This window comes from Rana temporaria, chromosome 10 (genome assembly GCF_905171775.1).
Source record: "Rana temporaria chromosome 10, aRanTem1.1, whole genome shotgun sequence".
In the NCBI taxonomy this organism is placed as follows: Eukaryota; Metazoa; Chordata; class Amphibia; order Anura; family Ranidae; genus Rana; species Rana temporaria.
The window spans coordinates 125,924,380-125,949,886 of record NC_053498.1 but is presented as its reverse complement, the minus strand read 5'-3'; the positions used below and the strand labels follow the sequence as shown (position 1 = coordinate 125,949,886).

The window sequence follows — 25,507 nt, the reverse complement described above, 5'->3', positions numbered from 1 at the left end:
TTAAGGGATAGGGGAATTTAAACTGGGATAGTTGGCGAGTATGAGACAGCTGCTTTAGGTCCCGCAACAATGATGGAGCTTCCTATGGGGGCACACAGAGAATAGGAAGAGCCAAGAGTGCTGGTGGGGGACCCCAGAAGAGGAGGTTCAGGGCCACTCTGTACAATATCATGATGCAAAGTAGGTAACTATAACAAGTTTGTTTTTAAATGCTTTTTTACGACCGTTTTAAGCTTAGTTAGATCGATCCTATGCTTTTATTAGAAGATCAGCTTGTCTGGACAATCTCTTTTCCTGGCAGAACACAGCCCTGTAGGTACATTGTAGGCTAATAGGATGAGGATCAGGATGTATAGGTAGATAAGAAGTATTTCCAATTGATGGAAACCTTCATTGGGCTGCTATCTTTTCCCTGAAGAAAAGGGAATGTCTTTTTTGTTGTATTAAGAGGTCATAACAGGTTCCAGGGGTGCAACTATGTGTTTTAGGAGAGGTATATTCTGCTTTTCTATGCTGTCCCCATTTGCCTCCTACCCTGACTCATCTGGTAAACATGTAGATTGCCTTCCTCATGTTCTGATCAGTATTGTGCTTTGTGTGAAGTGTGTGCGTTCCAGTCATTGTCTGTCTCTGGTCCCTTATGTCCAATTATCTCACAGAATATATGCTGTGTGTTTAGGGAGCATCGTGGTGATGCCGAGGGCATACTCCCAGTTTACCATATGGGACTGTGAGCCATTATCATCTCTCTTTGTTTTACTGGCACTGTAAGGCCTCGTACACACGACCAGACATGTCCGCTGAAACTGGTCCGCGGACCAGTTTCCGCGGACATGTCCGACCGTGTGTAGGGCCTACCGGACAGATTTCCGGCCTAGCGGACAGGTTTCCAGCTGACAAAATTTCTTAGCATGCTAAGAAACTTGCCTGGTGGAAACCTGTCCGTCGGACATGTCCGATGGTTAGTACACCTAACCCTCGGACCGAAATCCCCTGCATGCGTCGAAGTGATTCGACGCATGCGTGGAAGCATTGAACTTCCAGGTTCGCGCACTTCGCCGCGTCATCGTCGCCGCCACGTCACCGCGTTTTCTGTCCGCGGGGATTTTGGTCTGATGGTGTGTACACACATCAGACCAAAATCTCCCAGCAGACATGTCCTATGAAAACAGTCCGCGGACCGTTTTCATCGGACATATCTGCTCGTGTGTACAAGGCCTAAGACAAAGCGGCCTCCTCAATGCCACATGAAATCTACTCTGCAGCAGACCTGTCAGTAAAAAATTTGAATACAGCATATTAGTGCAAAACTAAAGACATGAACACGACATATTGTATGTAGCGCTCACCCCCGAAGGAGCCGCTGGTTATAGATTGGGTGGCATGTTACCTCTGTGACTCAGCCGTCTAGGGTAGTTGATGAGATCCGAAAAAAATAGAATGTCCACACAGCAGGTGTCTTTTTCTTGTGCTTTTATTTTACCCAACACGGTAAACATAAAACTTGAGGTGAAGAGTAAAGATGTATGAGGAGAGTAAATAGCAGATTCAGGCGTAACAGTACGGAAACAATCCTGCTTCCAATCACAACTTGCTTTCGTCGCCACTCCAGCCGGAGTGGGTATAGTGTACCTGGACAGGCCTCTCACACCGACCTGGCAGCCAGGGTATCACTCGGAACTCTGAGGGAAACAAGTCTCTGCCACAGACCCTTTCCTAGAACGTAGATCATGGAGAAATCCTCCTCGGTTACACTTGTGTCTGGATTAACTTCAGGTCAATTTGCAGTTAGGTTACCGACTGACGGGTGGCCAACATCCACCCTTTCAGTGTCCGGTCACCTTGATCCCCGGTGGATTGTCTAGGCCCTGTTGGACCGCCAGCCTCTCATTGGCGCTCCTCAGATGGACTCCCCACTGAACAGCTATCTTGCTTGGGTGCAGTACAGCATTATCATATAACTGGTGTGGCGGTGATCAGGGACACAAACTGGTGATAGTGTGTACAAAATATCTATCTATCTACGATATACATACTGAGCAAAATTATAATTGCAACTCCTTTGTGCTTGCCCCTATTTATCATGTTCTCTTCACGGATGAATCTCGGTTTTCACGGTACAGGGCAGATGTCAGACAGCGTGTATGGCATTGTGTGGGTGAGCGGTTTGCTGATATCAACATTGTGGATGGAGTGGCCCATGGTGGCGGTGGGGTTATGGGCAGGCGTATGCTATGGACAACGAACACAGGTGTATTTTATTGATGGAGGTAACGTGACGAGATCCTGAGGCCCATTGCTGTGCCATTCATCCACGACCATCACCTCATGTCGCAGCATGACAATGCACGGCCCCAAGTTGCAAGGATCTGTACACAATTCCTGAAAGCTGAAAACATCCCAGTTCTTGCATGGTCAGCATACTCATCTGACATGTCACCCATTGAGCATGTATGGGATGCTCTGGATCGGCGTATACAACAGCGTGTTCCAGTTACTGCCAATATCCAGCAACTTTTCACAGCCATTGAAGAAGAATGGACCAACATTCCACAGTCCACAATCAACAACCTGATCAACTCTATACCAAGGAGATGTGCTGCACTGCATGAGGCAAATGGTGGTCACACCAGATACTGACTGGTTTTCGGACCCCCACAATACAATAAAACTGGCCTTTTATCGTGGCCAGCCTAAGGCACACCTGTGCAATAATCATACTGTCTAATCAGCGCTTTGATATAACACACCTGTGAGGTGGATGGATTATCTCAGCAAAGGAGAAGTGCTCACTAACACAGATTTACATAGATTTGTGAACAATATGTGAGAGAAATAGGCCTTTAGAGTCGGTTCACACTAGGGCGACACGACTTCCAGCGCGACTTTCAGAGGCGACTCCGACAGGACTTGAGCATGAATCACAGGGCGATCTGGGGAGATTTACAACACGACTTGAAGTCGTCTCCAGGACAGGAGACTTTCCAGTGGCCAATCAAACAACAATCAGCTCTAGGGGAGGGAGGGGGAGGGAGAGGTTTGCCTGAGAAATGTATGTTATCTTCCTGGAAAGTAGCTTCAGTTAAGACAGTGATCCGACTTCTGAGGCGACTTCCATTGAAATCAATGGGTACAAATCGCCTACAAGTCGGATTGAAGTAGTACAGGAACTTCTTTTGAAGTCGGAGCGACTCGAGTCGTGTGTATTAACACCGCTCCCATTCACTTGCATTGTTTTTCTCAACAGCGCGACTTGGGACGACTTGAGGCGACATGAAGTCGGATCCCAAGTCGCCCCAGTGTGAACCGACTCTTACTGTACATAGAAAAAGTTGTAGATCTTTGAGTTGAGCTTATGATAAATAGGGACAAACACAAAAGTGTTGCATTTATAAATTTGCTCAGTATATATATATACACACACACAGTATCTCAAAAAAGTAAGTACACCCCTCATATTTTTGTAAATATTTTATTCTATCTTTTCATGTGACAACACTGAAGAAATTACACTTTGCTTCAATGTAAAGTAGTGAGTGTACAGCTTGTATAACAGTGTAAATTTGCTGTCCACTCAAAATAACTCAACACACAGCCAACTTTGTTGCTTTGTTGCCATCAGTATAGACATTAATGGCTGTGTGTTGAGTTATTTTGAGGGGACAGCAAATTTACATGGTATCAAAGTGTCATTCCTTTAGTGTTGTCACATGAAAAGATATAATAAAATATTTACAAAAATGTGAGGGGTATTCTCACTTTTGTGAGATACTGTATAGATATATATATTTTTTTTACATTTTCTAAATATTTTTTTTTTTCTATTACTTTTTTTTTTTCATTTTTGTAGTATATATAGTTTAGCAATGTGGCATTATCATAGTAACACTATACCACTTTGGGGAGGTGATCACGTTTTTCTTTTTTTGCACTTATAAGCAACCATTTTTACTGAATGAAAACTATTCAATTAGTGTTTACTATTGTAATTAGCTGTGATTAGCCCAATCTGTACCATATGATCACTGTGACCAATCACAGAGCCCATCACAATAGTACACAATGAAATGCATGAATCAAAGCCTTTCATTGGGTACAGCAATCACATGGTACCGGTAGCAGGTCGGTACAGTGTTCTGTCATTGGAAACAGCGAATAACAGATCCCACCAGCGCGAGGCCCATCATATGACATCCTCCCAGGATAATAGGACTTCTGCTCGGCCATCATATTGCAATAGACCAGACAGGAGGGGGTAAAAATAGATGTTCCCTGCTAAATAAAATGTCTTAAAAAACTAATTCTCTGAGGGCAGTGCTCAGCTCCCAATGTAGGCTGAGGGGTAGGGGAAAACCCAGGCGGTAGGCACCTGTAGGGAAGGCATGGTACACACAGTGGTTGAGAAGGAGTAATGTATTTAGCCATTTCAGATACAACAACAGAGTCTATTCAAAGAACTAAGCAGCACCACTCACAACCATGGACAGAACTCACAGCAGGAAAGCGGTACACCGAGGCCAGCACCTGGCACAGGGGAGGAGGGCAAGCAGATGCAGCAAGCACAGTAGTGGAAACGTTTCCCAAAAAGGCTGCGACAGTCCCTACGCTGTCTCTACCTCCTACGCATGGTTACTCTCCCTGTCAAGCGGGTTCCTGTCCCTAACCTAACCTCATGTAGAATGTGCACCAACTGCAGAAAAGCCAGGGCTTTTTGTAAGCTCTGCCCATACCTAAAAAAGGCCACAGTGTCCAATTGGACAGCAGCCCACCCAATGATACATATGTAGGCCTAAGAGGAAAGGCTCTTCCTCTTTTCCTCCACTCTCCCTATATGGTGGATGCAACAGCGCTAACTGCAACTGCCTACACCCATGTCTTTTGTTTATTAATCCCTTACCTATTAGTCGTGAGTGTCATGGATATGCAATAGTCTGGCAGCTTACCTGTTTCCATCTGTCCATTAAGAGGCCTGACTCTGTTCTGGTTACCTTCTTATCTCCTCTCCTTCCTGTATGGCCCCACCCAGGCCATCCCAGAAAGTCTATATTAACTGTTGCACTACAGGCCTGCAGTGCTGTTCAACAGTGTTGTTTGCTTAAGTTCCTGTCTGCAGTGTGCTACGATTATCTTCCTGTGTACTGTTTTTGGCTTGTCCCTGACTTCTCCTGTTTGCCTGTGGTCTTGACCTTTTGCCTGTCCCTCGGTTACCCCTGTCTGCCTGTTGCCCCGACCTCGGCTTACCCATCACTACCGCTTGTCTGCTTGCTGCTTCCCCTCTCTCCCTGCGGAGCGTGACCGAGGGGATCCCAGGGGTCACGACCTAGATCCAGCTGCGACGAAGGCCATCCTCACCACTAGAGGCTCTGGTGAACACAACGCTGGGTCTTAGACTCCGCTCCCTGGGCGATCTTGGGTTCACACTTCCTCTCTTATCGCAGCAGTCGGTCATAGGTTTAACTACCCTGTGGTGCATCCCTGACCCCAACGGGGTGCACTTGTCACCTGGCCACAGGTGACCTGACAGTGAGCATTTGGCTTACACTGACTTTAGTGGGGTTCAGCCCAGGTTCACACTGGGTACGATTTGGTACGATTTGAGATGCGATTTCACATGTCAAATCGCATCTCAAATCGGCGGCATTTGCCGGCAATTGTCGGCAATGGCACTGTCCTAATCGGTGCGACTCCGCATCTGCGATTTCAAAAAGTAGTTCCTGTACTACTTTTTGCGATTTCGGACCGCGATTTACATTAAACCCTGCACAGATGGCTCTTAAATCGCGGCCGAAATTGCGGCAAAATCGCAGCCGCAAAATCGCGGTAAATTAACATTTGAACCTAGGAGCAGTTTGACAAACATCCCGCACATGGAAAAAAAGCTACATTTCACTAATCAGTGCCGTCCAGCTACCACTGAATAAAAAAAAAAAAAAAGCGGCATTTCCGAGCAGGTCAGCTGTTCGCCCTGTTTTCATCTCAGGGTTTTGCTTCAACTGGAGTTTACCTCTAACAGAGTATTAGAGAATAGAATATAGCAGAGAAAGACAATGCAATGTGTATGTGAGGAGGCCGTTTTTATAAAGCAGAAAAATGTGTGCCGTCGTCTTATATAACTCTCGTACTGCCCCTCAGCCAACTTCAACCTTTTCTGCCTCCTTCCACTGATCCTTTCCGACTAGACACACAGAATATGGTGCATGCAGAAAGCAATGTTTTCTGTCTTGTCTCTTCTCTGCCGCATGAGTATTGTGCCCAGATCTGTCACTCCAGACAGAGGGGGGATTTATCAACCAATTCACCGGCAGGTATGGCACCTATCTATCATAAATTCTGCTGTCTGCCATTTATCGAAGGTTATCTAGTATGTGCGTCTGTGACCCCCTGTATTTGCAATCCCAGACATCCGACTACGACAGTGTTGTAAACATGCAATAGATTTATTGTTGAACTTGTGACAGTTTATTACATAAAGCAAACACATGTGTAAGAAGTGGTCCTGCTTTTTATTCATGTAATGCTACTTCTGAGCAGCAGAGGGGGAAATGATGAAGCTCTATTCTTATAGAAAATAATACATGATTGTGGCTTGCTGGGCAGCAGAGATGATAATCTACCCCATTATATTCTCTTCTGTGTGACAGGTGAGGGAAGAAGCACAGCAGGTTTCCTGGGAACTCAGGAATCCAACTTTTTCAAAACTGATCCGAATATACGTATTTCCAAAAACAGAGGCAAAGAAAGTGAATACAGCCCAAAGCTGAACAGTACATGACATAGAAAGCAACACATTCCATATAAAAAAATGACACAACATAATGCAATGGCTGTTGATTACAATGATGTTATAACAAAACACAACTACAAAAATACATATAAAAAACCCTTTAAAAAAAAAAGTCCCATCCACCCAACTGCATTTTTGCAATGTCTTGCAATGCACATCAAATAGTCATCACTGATGGTACTGGCTGCAATAAACTCCTCCAGCACTGGTGTCAATAGTTGCAATAATAATCACAGAATATATGACAGTAAAGGCAATCATAACCCTCCCCTAGCATTGGTCTCAACTGCCTCAATAATAGCCTCCAGCATTGGTGTCAGTGGATGCAATAATAACCCTCAGCATTGGTGTCAGTGGATGCAATAATAACCCCCACCATTAGAGTCAGTGAACGCAATAATAAACCTAAGCACTGGTGCCAGTGACTTCAATAATAACCCTCAGCATTGGTGTCAGTGGCTTTAATAATAACCTCATAATTGGTGTCAGTGGCCTTAATAAACATTCCCATCATTGGCGTCAATGACCACAATAATAACCCTCAGCATTGGTGTTAGCGACCATCAGGGCTGGACTGGGACAGAAATTTGGCCTCGGACTTCATCCAGACTGGCCCACTTTGACAGGTCTCCCCCATGGCAGCCGGACAACAACCACACCCTTCCTCCAGCCACCCAAGCCCCCTCTCCCCCAGCCACCCAAGCCCCCTCTCCCCCTTCACTAGCCACTAGCCGTTCTACTTTATTAGAGTAGAACGGCTGGTACTGGTACTCTTATAGGCAGTACCAGTGGGGAAGCTAGACATTATTTCTTCGGTGCCCCCCCCTTATGGGACAAGATTAGGCAGAAGGGAGAAACTCCCAGGCCATAGCTGTTGAGTCAGCTGTCTGTCCCCTCCCCCATGCTCCTCTGCCATCCCCCTGCTCCTCTGGTCCTCCCCTTGCTTCTTTGTTCCCCCCAGGTGAGCGCTGCGGGGAGGGAGAGGAGCTAAGCGCTGCGGGAAGGGAGAGACAGGGGAGCGGCAGTCCACTGTCACTAAAGCCGGCCCACTGAGCCATCGTCCCACCGGGAAACTCCCTGTAGTCCCAATGGCCAGTCCATCCCTGGCGACCATAATAATAACCCCAGCATTGGTGTCAGTGACAATAATATCATCCCCCAGCGCTGATGCCAGTGACTGCAAAAAAAAAACTCCAACCAGCATTGGTGTTAGTGAGTGCAATATTAACCCCCAGTGTTGGAGTACTTGCCACACTAATCACCCCTAGCATTGGTGTCAGTGACTACAATATTAACCTTCAGAATGGGTGTCAGTGGCAACAAAAATAACTCCCCAATGTTGGTTTCAGTGTCTGCTATAATAACCCCCAGCAATGGTTTCAGTGACTGCAAAAAAAATAAAAAAATAATCGCATTGTTGTGATTGTCCGCAATAATAACTCCCAGCATTGTTGTCAGCGTCCCCAATAATAAGCCCCAAAATTGGTGTCAGTATCTGCAATAATAACCCCTAGCATTGGTACCTACCAGCGGCAGTACTGCTTTCCCCCCCTCTGCACTCAGTAGCAGTGTTGTTTAACCCTCCCCCAACCCCAATTGTTGGTCACTGGCAGTATTTATTTACCACACCTCATTTGTGTTCAGTGCAGTGCCAAGCACATTTACCCCCCCCCCCCCCATTTGGGAACAGTAAAATGGAGGTGAAATTTAACTACCCCCATCAGTGGCATCTGATCACATCCTTCTGAGTGACTCTCCCTCCCAACAAGGGGTTGTGGGGGGGTGACTTCAACATAGCCGCACACCCAACCTTAGAAAGAAGCCAGAGGATAGAAAAACAAGGGTTTAGGAGGGGTGCAATGCCACACTAAAGAAAACCTTTGAGGTTTCAGTATGGGGGTGACAATCTAATTCCTGAAATTATATATTTACTGAAATAACCAGCATTCTGATAAATGCAGCATGCATAAATAAATAAAAAAAGAACAGGGGTCTCTAATCACTATGGAATCCTTTATCTCAACATTAAAATACATATTTGGGGCTTTGGAAATGAATGCAGTGTTTATGCAGGATTGTCACTTGACAAGTGTTTTAGGCCCCGTACAGACGACCAAACATGTCTGCTGAAACTGGTCTGCGGGCCAGTTTCAGCAGACATGTTCGGTCGTGTGTAGGCCCGAGCGGGCAGGATTCCAGCAAACATTTGCCCAGCGGGCCTTTTCCCAGCGGACAAATATTCCTGGACTTGTTTTAAAACAGTCCGCTGGAATCCTGCCCGCTCGGACATGTTCGGTCGTCTGTACAGACCTACCGTACATGTCCGAGCGCCCGCCGTCCCTCGCATGCGTCGAATGACTTTGACGCATGCGTGGAAGCATTTAACTGGCAGGCCCGCCCACGTTGCCGCGTCATTGTCGCGGCGACACCGTGTCATCGTTGCGGCGACACCGCGGACACGCCCCGCGTATTGTTTACGCGCGGATTTCTGTACGATGGTTAGTACAGCCATCGTACAGAAATCCCCGGGCAGACATGTACGGTGAAAACGGTCCGGTGGACCGGTTTCATCGTACATGTTTGCCCGTGTGTACACGGCCTTACAGTCCTCCAGGACTGTAAGGAATGGGTCAAGCCAAAGCATACAGCCTCAGACACAGACTGTGACAGCAGAACCTGTAAGGACAATAACAAATTAATATATATATATATATATATATATATATATATATATAAAAAGCAGTATTGTTCATGGTATGCACGTTGCTCTCATATTAGTTATGGTGCGTACATTTGGAGGTCTTATTATAAGGTACCGTGCGTAGTACATACATTCAGGGGTTCCACTATTAGGTACTGCCCATAGTACATACATTATGTCCCTGTTATTAGGCACTGTCTGGGGTAGGTACATTCAGTGGTCCTGTTATTCGGTACTGTCCCTGGTACATACATTAAGAAGTCCCGTATTGTCTGTGGTACTTACAGTACATTCGGAGATCCTGTCGTTAGGAACTGCCCGTGGTATGCCCATTCAGTGGTCCTGTTATTAGGCATTGTCCATGGTACATATATTCAGTGGTCTTGCTTTTAGTTATTGTCTGTGGTACGTACATTCAGTGGTCCCATTATTATTTACTGTCAGTGATACTTAGATTCAGTGGTCCTGTTACTAAATATTGTCTATGGTCAGGGTCAGGACAAGGGGTGGGCAGGAGGGAAAGCTCCCCGGGCACTGTGGCATCATGTGAGGTGGAGGGGGGGCTGTGAGGATATAGGGGGGGCTTTGTGTTGGGTGGGGGAATTTGGGAGGGCGGCAGGGGGTAAGAATTGTTCTAGGAACGGAAATTTAGGTGGAAGTGCTGGGACTGGTGATTTAGGGGGATTTGTGTTGGTATGGGGGATGGGAGATGAGGATATGTGTACTTGGAGGGGAAATGTGAGGGGTGGAAGATTTGTGCTAGAAGGGCTGATTTTTCTTGGGGGGGATTTGTGTTGGGGGGTAAAGATTTGTGCTGGGAGGGGGGATTTCAACAGGGGGCAGATTTGTCCTGGGAGGAGGGGAATTTATGCTTAGGTGGTAAACATGCAGATTCGTGTTAATTTTTTGGGGGGGAATTTTTAATGACACATAATGCTCATACATTTTGTGGGACACAGTTTGGCATGTTCTCCCTGGGCTCTAGATGACCTTGTCCCGGCACTGTCTATGGTACATATATTCATTCATGCTGGTAATAATCTGAAGAACATGCATTCGGTGGTCCTGTTATTCAGTACTGTCTCTGGTACGTACATTCAGAGGTCCCTTTATTGGGTATTTTCTGTGACATTTACATTCACTGGCTGGCTCTGTTATTACATTCCTACACATTCCTGTGTTGTAGAACCGATTTTTTTTATTGTCTTGGTGAAAATGTTAACAAAGATATATTTAACCTAACAATGATAATTGTTTATGGTACACAGAGCAAAATAATTGTTAGCTAGGAGTTATCATCTTTAACCACTTGCCGCCCCGCACCTGTTGATATACTGTGGCCGGGCGGCGCTGGGTCTGCTCCCCCCTGCCAAACTGTGCTGTCGTTGCCTACAACACAAGTTTGTCAGCAGGTCCCGGACAATAATTTTTGTCTGGGACCTGCTGATTGTCTGTAGTCAATCACAGCACGGTCCTGTGTCTGTTTTGTACATCCCACTGATACTGGGATACTTTGACACAGTAGTAGGCTTAGCACTATATGGCCATATGGTGTAACCAAATCCCCATATTTTTGTACTATACTGGCATTTCAGGGCCTTCAAATCTGTGATAGTCAGGAAGTGAAATGAGGAAATTACACCCTTTGAAAGCCTGAAGGTGGTCATTGGTTTTGGGCTCTCGTACCTGGCTAGGCTGCCAAAAAGTCTCAGGCCCCGTACACATGACCGAGTTTCTCGGCAGAATTCAGCCAGAAACTCGATCGGAGCCGTATTCTGCCGAGAAACCCGGGCGTGTGTACACTTTTGGCCGAGGAAACCGTCGAGGATCTCGTCGGGCCAAATAGAGAACATGTTCTCTATTTCCTCGTTAGTCAATGAGGAAACTTGGCTCGCCGAGATCCTCGGCGGCTTCACAAGGAACTCGACGAGCAAAACGATATGTTTTGCTTGTGGAGTTTCTCGGACGTGTGTACGGGGCCTCACATATGCAGTATCCCCATATTCAAGAGATATAGCAGAATGTGTTTTGGGGTTTTATTTTCACATATACCCATGGCGTGTGTGTGAAAAATCTTATTAAAGTGACAGCTTTGTGTAAAAATGTTTTAAAAAAACCTGTGGTAAAAAATAAAATCTTCCATGTACTCAACATCTCTCGGCAAATACACCCCAATGTGTCTACTTTCCCAAAGAGGGGTAATGTGGGGTAATTTTGGGGGTGTCTGAACTGTCCTTGCACTTTAGTTTCAAAATGTGACAGGTAGCCAGGAAGTGAAATGAGTAAATGACGCCCTTTGAAAATCAGAAGGTGGTCATTAGTTTTGGGCCCCCGTACACAGCTAGGCTACCAAAAAGTCTCACACTTTTGGTATCCCCATACTTGCGAGAAGTAGCAGAATGCCTTTTGGGGTATAATTCCACATATACCCATGGCATGTGTGATAAATATCTAAATAAAGTGGCAACTTTGTGTAAAAAAAAAAGAACATTTTTTTTTTGGTCATTTTCCGAAAAGTCGGAGTAAAAAAATGATATCTTCTATGAAATCAACATACATCTCAGCAAATAACTGGTGCTAGCTACTTTCTACTGTCCTGCCAAATTAGCACCCCAAGAAATCTGATGGACAATCAGAAAGTAAAAGCTGTGTAAATCCCATTATATACAATGGGTACAGTAAAAAAAAAAAAACCCTCCCCTTTTAAAATAATCAAATTTGGTTGCTTTGCAGTCTGAAATGAAGACGGCACAGTTTTTCTTTATCCAGCTATATTTAACCACTTCCATACCGGGCCTATTCTGGCACTTCTCTCCTTCATGTAAAAATCATATTTTTTTGCTAGAAAATTACTCAGAACCCCCAAACATTATATATGTTTTTTTAGCAGACACCCTAGGGAATAAAGTGGCGGTCATTGCAACTTTTTATCTTTGTGCAATCATTTTTTAAACACTTTTTTTTGGGGGAAAAAAAAGGTTTCATGGATTAAAAAATAACAAAACAGTAAAGTTAGCCCAATTTTTTTGTATAATGTGAAAAATAATAATAGATACCTAACATGTCACGCTTTAAAATTGCGCACACTCATGGAATGGCGCCAAGCTTCGGTACTTAAAAAATCTCCATAGGAGACGCTTTTTTTTTTTTTTTTTACAGGTTACCAGTTTAGAGTTGCAGAGGAGGTCTAGTGCTAGAATTGCGACAGGAGCCAGAGCTATACAGGAAGCACCGGGAGGGGTATATAGATTTGTGTATTTAGGAGGAGTATATGGAAAGTGGTATATAAGATATAGTATATGGGAGGGGTGTATAGGATGGGTATATAGAATGGTGTACATGGGAGGTGTATATGGAAGGGTTAGGCCCCGTACACACGGCTGAGGAACTCGACGTGCCAAACACATCGAGTTCCTCGGCCAGTTCAGTCCTGGAGCCGCCGAGGAGCTCGGCGGGCCGAGTTCTCCCATAGAACAACGAGGAAATAGAGAACATGTTCTCTATTTCCTCGCCGAGGTCCTCGTCGGCTTCCTCGGCCGAAAATGTACACACGGCCGTGTTTCTCGGCAGAATTCAGCCAGAAACTCGGTCGGAAGCTGAATTCTGCCGAGGAAACTGGTCATGTGTACGGGGCCTTACTGTATATAGAATGGTGCATTGGGGGGTATATAGAATGGTACATATAGAAGATGTATTTAGGAGGAGTATATGGGAAGTGGTATATAAGATATAGTATATGGGAGGGGTATATAGGATGGGTATATAGGATGGTTTATATAGGATGGGTATATAGGATGGTTTATATACAATGGGTATATAGGATGGTGTACATGGGAGGTGTATATGTAAGGGTTACTGTATATAGAATGGTACATACAGAAGATGTATTTAGGGGGAGTATATGGGATGGGGTTTATAGGATATAGTATTTAGGAGGTGTATATAGGATGTTATGGAAGGGGTCAATAGAGTGGTGTATATAGGGGGAGTATATGGGATGGAGTATACAGGAGAGGTCTATAAGATGGTGTAAATGGGAGGGGTATATAGGATGGTGTACATGGCATTGTGTATATATGAGGGGTAAATAGGATGGTGTATATAGGATAGTGTATATCTGGTATATATGATTATAGGGGTATATAGGATGGTGTATTTAGGAGGGATATATAGGATGGAGTATATAGGAGAGGCATACGATGGTGTATATGGGTGTTATATATATAGTAGGGGTATATAGGATGGTGTATATAGGATAATGTATAGGATGAGAAAGGTATGTAGAGTGGTGTATATGGGAGGGGTATATATGGGGAGTACATATATAGGATGGTGTATAAAGAATATAGTATTTAGGAGGGGTATATAAAATTGTGTATATGAGAGGGATTTACAAGATAGTGTATATATGATGGTTTATATAGGAGTATATAGATTGCTGTATATAGAATGGTGTATATGGGAGAGGTATATAGGATGGCGTATATCTGTGGTATATAGGAGCGAATTTAAAGGGTGGTGCATATGGGAGGGGTATATGGGGGGATATATAGGGTGGAGTATATAGAAGGAGATATATAGGGTGGAGTATACAGAAGGGGAGTATATAATGAGGGTATATAGGGTGGAGTATATAGAAGGGGTATATATGGTGGAGTATATAGAAGGGGTATATGGGAGGATATATAGGGTGGAGTATATAGAAGGGGTAAATAGGGTGGGGTATATATGGTGGAGTATATAGAAGGGGTAAATAGGGTGGGGTATATAGAAGGGGTATATATGGTGGAGTATATAGAAGGGGTATATGGGAGGATATATAGGGTGGAGTATATAGAAGGGGTGTATGTAAGATGGGAGGGGTATATAGCATTATATATATATATATATAGAATATATAGGAGATGTGGGAGTGTGTCGGTATACACAGTACGGGGCAGTGATATCAGTGTCAGGCAGTGCGTTGCCTAGTGACGGTTACATGACCCCGCCCCCTCCTCCTCTCCCGGGCTGTGATCGGTTATGCGATCGGGAGGCGAGGACTGAGCTCCGGATCCCGGGATCAGGTATGTGCTATCGCTGTGTATGATGGGGGGGACCGGGGACGTGATGTGATAGTACACACCTCCCCCACCTGTACGGGGGGGCGACCGACCCTGTAAGAGAGTACTGTATACTCCTCATCGTGTCCCCGTGCTGTGCGCGGGATTGTCTTCATTATATACCTCCGGATTGGATATTACAGGTATGGAGGGAAATGATCACCCCTCCCCCCCCCACATTGCTATATATGTGACCCCCCCCCCGTCATATATATAGACCAGTCACCCCTCTCCCTGCCCTCTTATCCTTATATCCTATATATATGTTCTGTGTGCCCCCCCCCCCCCCTCATACTTCGGAATATATTCCGTGTGCCCCCCTGTATACCTAAGAATATATTGCACGTGGCCCCCCCTCATACCCCCTGTATACCTGGAAATCTATTCCTTGTACCCCCCTCATACCCCCTGTATACCTGGAAATCTATTCCTTGTACCCCCCTTATACCCCCTGTATACCTGGAAATCTATTCCTTGTACCCCCCTTATACCCCCTGTATACCTGGGAATCTATTCCTTGTACCCCCCTCATACCCCCTGTATACCTGGAAATATATTCTATGCACCCCCCCCCCCCCCCCGTGTGCCTGGGAATATATTCTGTGTACCCCTTGCCTGTATATATACACCGTGCCCCCCTCATATCTCCTGTGTGCCTAGTAATATATTCTGTGTACCCCCCCCCCCCCTGTATGCCTGAGAATATATTCAGGTCACCCCCCCCCCCCATACACCTAAATGCCTGGGATAATATTCAGTATACCCCTTGTATGCCTGATAATACCCCCCTCCTCTCCATGTGGTCAGAAATATATTTTGTTTATAGGAGACATTTCCAGAGTGCCAATACTGCACAATCCCCCACCACCAATCATAGTTCTGTCCATCCTTTTACCTGTATACACCTCCATATAACCCACTGCCCATCTCCCCCTCTCTCTCCCCCCTCTTTTCACCCCTCTCTTATACACCCCCACCTTCTCTGCCCTAAACACCCCCCCCCCCCCCCCCACACGCACACACTTTTCTCTCCCTCCTTTCCCCCTTTTTATTATCCCTTATTATTTTTACTATCACTTCTCAGGCTACAAGATAATAACAAGGTGGATAGGGGATGAGATAAGTTATGAGGGGGGTTGAGACCAGGTAGGGAATATATACAGTATCTCACAAAATGTGAGTACACCCCTCACATTTTTGTAAATATCTTATTCTATCTTTTCATGTGACAACAAACTAAGGACGTAGATTACTGGGACCATGTCCTGTGGTCTGAGGAGACCAAGATAAACTTATTTGGTTCAGATGGTGACAAGTGTGTGTGGCGACAACCAGGTGAGGAGTACAAAGACAAGCGTGTCTTGCCCACAGTCAAGCATGGTGGTGGGAGTGTCATGGTCTGCGGCTGTATGAGTGCTGCCGGCACTGGGAGGCTACAGTTCATTGAGGGAACCATGAATGCCAACATGTACTGTGACATACTGAAGCAGAGCATGATCCCTTCAGAGACTGGGCCGCAGGACAGTATTCAAACATAACACCTCCAAGACAACCACTGCCTTGCTAAAGAAGCTGAGGGTAAAGGTGATGGACTGGCCAAGCATGTCTCCAGACCTAAACCCTATTGAGCATCTGTGGGACATCCTCAAACGGAAGGCGGAGGAGCGCAAGGTCTCTAACACCCACCAGATCCATGATGTCATCATGGAGGAGTGGAAGAGGACTACTAGGCAAATAATGGTGGCCACACAAAATATTGACACTTTGGGCCCAGTTTGGACATTTTCACTTAGGGGTGTATTCACTTTTGTTGCCAGTGGTTTAGACATTAAAGCGGAGGTTCACCCAAATAACATGTATATAAGATCATATTCTTTATACTTCCACCATGTACAGTATGCCCTTTTTATTTTGGCTCTACATACATACCTTTTTATTATGGCTATTTTCCACCCGGCTTCTAGGTACTGACTCCCGCGAGAGTAGGCGTTTCTATGCAGAGGGGCAATGTCACCTGGGACTTCGCCCAGATGATTGACGTCCTTGAGAAAAAGTTCCCCCCCGCGCCCGCCTATTGCGTAGGTGCGTCACGAGAGTCACGGAGTTTTCGAAAGTAGCCGAACTGCAAATCAGCTCTACATGGCGCCTGCGCACCGACTAGGAGCCGTGTAGAGCTGACTGCGCAGGCGCCGTATAGAGATGACTCGCAGTTCGGCTACTTTCGGAAACTCTGTGACTCTCGTGACGCGCCTACGCAATAGGCGGGGGGGGGGGAACTTTTTCTCAAGGACGTCAATCATCTGGGCAAAGTCCCAGGTGACATTGTGCCTCTGCATAGAAACGCCTACTCCCGCGGGAGTCGGTACCCGGAAGCTGGGTGGAAAATAGCCATAATAAGGTATGTAGAGCCAAAATAAAATAAAAAAGGGCATACTGTACATGGTGGAAGTATAAAGAATATGATCTTATATACATGTTATTTGGGTGAACCTCCGCTTTAATGGCTGTGTGTTGAGTTATTTTGAGGGGACAGAAAATTTACACTCTTATCCAAGCTGTACACTCACTACTTTACATTGTAGAAAAGTGTCATTTCTTCAGTGTTGTCACATGAAAAGATAGAATATATTTACAAAAATGTGAGGGGTGTACTCACTTTTGTGAGAGACTGTAAGTTCCCAGTTTTCCTTGTCATACTGGTACATACTGTTCAATTATTTTTACTCTTCGCTCCTCCTTCTCCCTGTAGAATGTGGAATTTCTTCTTCCCATCAAGAAATGAAGTCTGGAATGAGTGTTTGAATGTGCGTGTCCCTTGGCATTGTAGGTCTGTCTGTGCCACTCCGATGCCATCTCCAGGCATTGGGCCTGAAGGCTTGTCTGTCTTTGAGGTCTTGTAGCATCTTCAGATATGGGACCAGTTTGTAGTCTGTTTCTGTAGGTTTAGTTAATTTCTCTATTCTCTGACATATTTTTATTTATTTTTTTAATTGTTCATCACGTCTTATATTTGAGATTTTGTCAGGTTGCATCATTGAGAGTTTTGGATGGACAAGATGCAGAGAGGTTGATGCAGACTGCACAGTTAGAACTGGTCCTTGTTGGACAGAAAGGCTTTATTTATAGTGATAATTAGGGCTGCTGTTCTGTAAGTTGTCCCAGTATGATAACGCCATTATCTGTACAGCGAGCAGTCGAGGGAATGCACCCAGCTTTACTGTGGCAGCTGCATCGATCGAGTGATCCCTTTTATAGGGAGACACAATCGATGACGTCAGACCTACAGCCACACCCCCCTACAGTTGTAAACACACACTAGGTGAAACGTAACTCCTTCAGTGCCCCCTGTGGTTAACTCCCAAACTGCAACTGTCATTTTCACAGTAAACAATGCAATTTAAATGCATTTTTTGCTGTGAAAATTACAATGGTCCCAAAAATGTGTCAAAATTGTCCGAAGTGTAAATAAAAATGCAATAAAACATCCCCTATTTTGTAAACGCTATAAATTTTGCGCAAACCAATCGATAAACACTTATTGCGATTTTTTTTTTTTTTTTTTTTTTTTTTACCAAAAATAGGTAGAAGAATACGTATCAGCCTAAACTGAGGGGAATTTTTTTTTTTTTATATATGTTTTTGGGGGATATTTATTATAGCAAAAAGTAAAAAATATTGCATTTTTTTTTCAAAATTGACGCTCTATTTTTGTTTATAGCGCAAAAAATAAAAACCGCAGAGGTGATCAAATACCACCAAAAGAAAGCTCTATTTGTGGGAAAAAAAGGACGTCAATTTTGTTTGGGAGCCACGTCGCACGACTGCGCAATTGTCTGTTAAAGCGACGCAGTGCCGAATCGCAAAACCTGGCCTGGGCCTTTAGCTGCATTTTGGTCTGGGGCTTAAGTGGTTAAAGGAAAAAAAATCTTTGCCTAAAATGAATGTCTGCAAGGTAGACAGACAGAATAGTGTAATGATTCTGTTAAAAAACGAGTAAATACCTATTAAATTCCTTCATCTATATCACCTCCGGCATTCTAGTTTCTGTTCTCTCATTCACTTCCTGGTTTGCATCGCTCGTTTATGTAAGAACTACATTTCCCAGTATGCATTGCAGCACGCCCAGTAATTCACACCTCCTTGAAGTCTCTAACATGTAGAGAGCATCCTGCCTCACAGATGTAGTTGCCAGGAGGGGGCGAGCACGTCACTGACCACCGCAGTAAAGCCTCCCGTCACGGTGGTGAGTAACAATCAGACAAGCAGGAAGTGAACAGAACAGAGAAGAAATAGAGCAACTTCTGATCAAAAACAAACAATGAGGAAGCGAAAAGAGGAATGTCTGCAGGTAAAGGATGCTTATTATGAAAAACATCCTTTACAACCCCTTTAAGTTGTATAGCTGTCTCCTGATGGCATAGAAGATTTTGCATACCTTGTGTCTATTGAGGCGTTATTATGGTTTGGATGGTAGGAGGGTGGTGGAAGGAATAACTCCTAGGACATTTTTAGGGGTGTGGGGGTAAAATACAGAGAATCTCGTCACTTCTTCTTTCATCTGGACTTTCTTTTCCCTTTTATTTTCTCTCTTCTTTCTTTCCCGCTTTTGTCTCTGTCCTCTCTCTGCCTTTCTTTGGTCTCTTCCTCTCTCTCGCCTTTGTTTTGGTCTATTTCTACACTTACTGTACATGCTGTTACAGTCCAGTCTCCTCGCCTCTCTGTGTAATGGTACAGTCTTTGTGTTTTTTATTCTGCGTTGCTATGAGAATAAGGATTTCTGACAGTCTGTGCCGCATTGATGTACAAAGGTCTCTGGTTTATAGTGCACAATTGTGATGCTCTCCTTTATTTTATACGTTTTTCTATGAAACTCCATACTTTGAATACCACTGGCAGCCCTCACATTCCCTTGCCAGGTGCATTCTGCTGTGTAGATGTGTATGGGCTTAATTTCCAGGGCTGCGGTGGCCAAATGGGGCTCACTGGTGCCTGAAGCACCTCGTCATCTGGAAGTTCTCTACCAGCTTTTCTTCCAGCTGTTCTTACCCACCAGAATGCTCTATAGGGCTTATGGATTTTCAGAACCTTCATATGATGTACTTCTGTAAATATTTTATAAAAAAAATGGAATTCTTTGTTCTGTGTACATACCGTGTTTCCCCGAAAATAAGACCTAGCGTTATTTCTCTTTCGTTCATAGACGGACACAGCCTTCATTGACCTTAGGGTTATGCTTCTTCCTACCAGGAGATTTAAACATCTGTGTCAGTAGGAGCTACTCTGAAGGTAAAATGGACAGTTTGCTGGACACAGGGTATGCACATTTGCCAGGTGCAAGACTACAGAGCGTAGATGTGGACTGGAGAAGACTGCTTTTGCAGCTTTCTCCAGGTTTTGGTATTTTGACATGGGGCTCTGTAGTTTGGAGATTCCACAGTGTCTGGGGTGGGACGGAATCTCCAACCCTGTATCCAGATTTTGATCAACAGCCCTTCTAATGAGAGTGTGGGAAGACCTCATGGCTCCCAGTTGGAGACAGCTCCACACTAAGGCCCCTTTCACATTGAGGCGGTTTTCGTGCGGTACAGCGCTAAAAATAGCACTGCTATACCGCATGAAAAAAACTGCCCTGTAGTGTTCAATGTGAAAGCCCGAAGGCTTTCACATTGAAGCGGTGCGCTAGCAGGAGCGCTCCAAAAGTCCTGCTAGCCGTATCTTTACCGCGGTATAGGAGCGGTGTGTCCACCGCTCCTATACCGCGCCTTCCAATTGAAATCAATGGGAAAGCGCGGTAATACCGCGGTATTAACCCTTTTTCGGCCGCTAGCGGGGGTTAAAACCTCATCGCTAGCGCCTGAATATCATGGTAAATACGACGGTATAGCCGCGCTACAAATAGCGCGGCTATACCGTCACCGCGGCTCCACGCCTCAATGTGAAAGAGGCTTAAGAGACAGGAGGTCTCCAGAAGTCAGAGAGGCTGTAGGAGACAGACAGAATGTTGGTGACTGCAAGAGGCAGAGCTGTAGACGCTGTCTACTTTGAGGAGTCCGCTGGTCTGGGTGACCAGGACAAAGCGCAGTAGTACTGCTACAGAGAGCCAGGTGGGCTAGTATTTTCTGTTTTGTGTTTGATGGAGAAGAACCCCCCTGCATGGGAAACCTTTCTTTGGACTTTTATTTTTGCCTTTTTAATAAAAATGGGCTACCGTGTCCTTAAATATAGTTTCTTACTGGCGTGAATCGCTGGAAAAACGCATATACCACGAGAGCCAACAAACCACCAACTTTACACATCCTATAATCCACTCTATTACAGTATTATATCATGTACAATGTGTGGTTTCTGTAATATAATTGTGACAAATACCTTAGTTATAGCGCCGCTCTGCGCTTCTGTGACCCTCCGGATCTCTCTTCCCCACAATTATATTACAGAAACACACACATTGTACATTATCCTGTTTCTGTAATATAATTGTGGGGAAGAGAGATCCGGCGGGTCACAGAAGCGCAGAGCGGCGCTATAACTAAGGTATTTGGCACAATTATATTACAGAAACGCACACATTGTACATTATATACTACTGTAATAGAGTGGATTGTAGGATTTTTACAAGCATTTTAACTCGGTTCACACTAGGGATTCCTGTCAGGCAGTGAGGGGGAGAGAAGACGGCACATTACATGTTAAGACCTACCCCGAAAATAAGCCCTACTGTGTCATTTGTTGCCAAAATTAATATAAGACCCGGACTTATTTCTCTTTCGTTCATAGACGGACACAGCATCCTTTGACCTTAGGGTTATGCTTCTTCCTACCAGGAGATTTAGGCAGAATTCTACAGCACTTAAGGTGTTAAAAACTTTCCTTCATGCCGCTCCTCCCAGGGGGCGTGGCTCCCCCAGGCATAACCCCCACTCTGCTTTAGCAGCCTCAGTTTGTTTCTGCCTAACCGTCAGGAGAGTCAGGCTCTCTCTGGAGTCCTGGACTCTGGAGTTTTTTCTTGCAATTTTTTTTTGCATTTTGCGAGTTTTTTCCTCGCTTTTTTATTTTATTTTTATTTTTGAATCCTGCGATTCTTCTATCAACAGCCGACTGGGTGACAGGCTGGGTCCTCGACCCTTGTAGTCCCCCCAGGTTCGGCCTTCGAGCGTGTGCCGGCCCTCAGCTCCGCTTTGGGACGTCCACGACAGGCCCCATTGCTCCAGGGGCGGCCGGGGAACTTCGGTTCTAGGGCACACATATGACCGGTCTCTATGGCCTTGTCACAGTGTGTCTGGCTGACAGCCATGCCGTTCGCGGACGTTGGTTCTGTCTGGGATACCTCCAGCCAGGTAGTCGCAGGACAGGTAAGTAGTGGCCCCTTACTCAGGTAAGTGGTCTGGCTGGAATGTTTTCCCTTGGGAGGTCGACTGAGGGTTTTCCCCTGCTTTCCTCTCTCCCTTATTCCTCTCCCTCCTTTCCCCTTTGGGTGACGGCTGTGCAGGGGGTTTTTTCCCTGGGGCTCATATTTTTTTTTTTTTTTTTTTTTTTTTTTTTCACTCGGGTATGGCTGGGGCTGTTCTGTGTCACTGCAGGGGACTGTGGTGGACATTCTGGGCATTTTTGTGTGTGCTGTGTGCTGTTTTGGTGTACTGTCATTTTTGGGTACACTGTCTTTTTAAAACTGCGCAACGGCGGCCATTTTGCCGGAGCCGCGCTTGTATTATTCGGCGGCCATTTTCTTGTGGCCGGCGCCATTTTCAGCACTAGTTCGGCCTCTAGTGGCCGTTTCGGCGGGGAAAAAAGACCGCGAATCATCTGAGGGGACAGACGCAGCGCTGCAGCTTCTCCTCAGCACACACTTGCCTTCACAGACCGCGCTGTACCAGGGGGTGGTGAGTCTCAGGGGGCCCCATACTGTGCTCTAGCGGCCGGGAGGTGACCTGTGGGGGACTTTTTTCCTGCCCTTGGCAGTAGGGGTGAAATGGCAACGGCAATATGGAGCCTGAATCAGGCCCCTCATTTCTTACAATGCCGGAATTAACCCTTAAGCGCCCCTCCCCCTGCCACATCTGTTGAATCGGTGTCGGCTGTCCTGGAGTCTTTTTTCTCACCAGGTTTGAAGCAGCCAGTGCTCGGTTGGGGGGTAAAAAAGCGCCCCCCCCCCCGGAGGCTGTTTCTGGGGATATCTCTGACGCAGAATCTGATGCTTCTGGTTCTGTCATGTCAGAGGATGCGGGCTTAACCCACATGGACAGCGAGGATGACTCTGCTGCGGAGTCTGCTGATAAGGAATTTGTTGGAGCTCTTATTACTGCGGTGCGTGAGGCTCTTCATTTAGAGGATTTGGCGGAGACACCAGCGGTGTCAGTCCTTTTGGATTCCGCAAACCACCGCGTACCGCTAAGGTATTCCCCTGTGTTCCTTATTTAGACAATATGTTGTATAAGGAATGGGATACACCGCAAAAGGCTTTTACGGTTCCTAAAAGCTTTGCTACCGTTACCCCCTGGAGGAGGACTTTTTTAAAAAAGTGGGTCACTCCTCCGTCGGTGGACCCTCCTGTGTCCAGACTGAGTAAGGCTACTACGTTGCCTGTGGAGGGGGCTCCTGCTTTCAAGGACCCCGCTAATAGGAGAGTGGAGGCCGTGGCCCGCTCCCTGTTCTCGGTGGTGGGTTCGGTGGTAAGGCCGGCTCTGGCCGGAGCCCTGGTAGCTCAGACGCTGACTGAAAGGGCGAAGCTCCTGCTGCAGGACCTGGAGGTCCAGGGGGCTTCCGAGTCCTCTAGGGACCTGGCTGAACAGTTGATTCAGGGTCAGAAGTTTCTCTGCGAGGCGGATATGGATTAGATTCCTTTGCTTTCCAGGGCTTCTGTCTACGCAGTGGTTCTGCGCCGCCTTATATGGCTGAAGTGCTGGTCGGCTGACCAGTACTCAAAAAAGGCCTTGGTAGATTTGCCCTTTAAGGGCGGACGGCTTTTGGGGGCATCCCTGGATGACATCATTAAGGATGCCACTGGAGGTAAGAGCACCTTGCTCCCTCAGTCGGGGAAGGGTAGGGAACCTCGCCGCAAGCAAGGTCCTACTTTTACTACCCCCTAAACGGTTTTTTTCGTGCGCCAGCGCGGCTGGAAAAGGTCCGCAAGGTGCAAAAGCCCTTGCTGCCGGGCGTAAGCGCCCCTGGTTCAAAAAACCGAACAAGCCTGCGGACAAGCCTGCTTCCGCATGAAGGTCTGCCCCCGCCCGGGTCTCGGGTGGGGGGACGGCTTCACGACTTCGTGGATCGGTGGAATTCTCTTCTATCCGACCGTTGGGTTTGCGAGGTGGTCGCCTCGGGGTACAAGATAGAGTTCCTTTCTTGTCCCCCAAACAGATTTTTTTCCATCCAACCTCCAGCTTCCTCCGGATCGTCGGCTAGCCCTGTCCGGGGACTGTCCAGGATCTTCTGGACAGGGGGGTGGTTGTGCCGGTCCCCTCGCTGGAACGGTTTCGGGGGTTCTACTCCAATCTGTTCGTGGTCCCCAAGAAGGGAGGGGTTCGCCCTATCCTGGACCTAAAGGCCCTCAACTCCTTTGTCAAGGTGCAGCGATTCAGGATGGAGTCGGTCCGTTCTATCATGGCGTCCCTCCACCAGGGGGACTTCATGGCGTCCTTAGACATCATGGACGCATACCTGCATGTTCCCGTTTGCACAAGCCACCAAAGGTATCTGCGCTTTGCGATCGGGGAGGACCACTATCAATTCGTGGCCCTCCCGTTCGGGCTGGCGTCGGCACCACGGGTGTTCACCAAGGTGCTCGCCCCGATCCTGGCCTTGCTACGGCAGCGAGGGATCGATATCGTGGGATACCTGGACGACCTTCTCCTGAGAGCTTCTTCAGGCTCAGAGTTAGAGGAGGACGTGTCCATCACGTGTCGGACTCTGCAGGAGTTCGGCTGGTTTCTGAATCTCAGAAAATCAGTGTTGGTTCCGTCCCAGAGGCTGGAACCCCTGGGGCTGGTTTTGGATTCGGGGGAGACAAAAGTGTTCCTCCCATCGCAAAACCTGCTGACCCTGCAATCTGCAGTGAGACAGTTGTTGACCCAGAAGTGGTCATCTCTTCGCTTCTGCATGCGGGTTCTGGGTCTGATGGTGGCCTCCTTCGAGGCAGTTCTGTATGCCCAATCCACACCAGGGTACTACAGAAGGAGATTCTGTCACGATGGGACAGGGTCCCATCTTCTCTGGATCACCAGATTCGGTTGAGCCATCTGGCCAAGTCTTCCCTGGCATGGTGGCTGACGTCTCCGGTGCTTCGGTCCGGGAAGTCTTTTCTTCCGTGCCGCTGGACAGTGGTCACGACGGATGCCAGCCTCTTCGGCTGGGGGGGCGTCTGGGGCACCCAGTCAGCCCAGGGGCGCTGGACTCGGGAGGAGTCCCGCCTGCCGATCAATATCCTGGAGCTCCGAGCAATCAAGCTGTGCCTTGTCAGGTGGTCGCTGGAGCTACAGGGCCGTCCTGTCAGGATCCAGTCCGACAACGCCACGGCCGTGGCGTACATCAATCATCAGGGCGGCACAAGGAGCTCGGCCGCGGCGACGGAGGTCGCTCACATACTTCGGTGGGCCGAAAGGTCCGTTCCGGCCCTGTCGGCGGTATACATTCCGGGAGTTCTGAATTGGCAAGCCGACTCCCTAAGTCGCATGACTCTGGATCAAGGGGAGTGGTCTCTCCACCCGGAGGTGTTTCAGATCCTGTGCCAAAAATGGGGCACTCCAGACGTGGACCTTCTGGCGTCCCGTCTCAATCGGAAGGTACCACGGTTTGTGGCTAGGTCAAGGGACCCGTGGGCAGACGCGTCAGACGCGTTAGTGGCTCCCTGGGTCAATATCACCTGATTTACGCCTTCCCTCCTCTAAGGCTCCTACCCCGCCTGCTGCGCAGGGTGGAAGCCGA

At 46.7% G+C, this 25,507-nt stretch overlaps 1 protein-coding gene across 1 annotated transcript in view; it reads left to right on the top strand.

The window, feature by feature from the left end:
- The first annotated feature begins 14,478 nt into the window (after positions 1–14,478).
- Positions 14,479–25,507, top strand: part of ARHGAP32 (Rho GTPase activating protein 32) — a 298,438-nt gene continuing 287,409 nt past the window's right edge. Inside the window, exon 1 of the mRNA XM_040326218.1 lies at positions 14,479–14,551. The gene's annotated coding sequence lies outside the window, so the exon portion shown is untranslated. The remainder of the gene's footprint in view (positions 14,552–25,507) is intronic.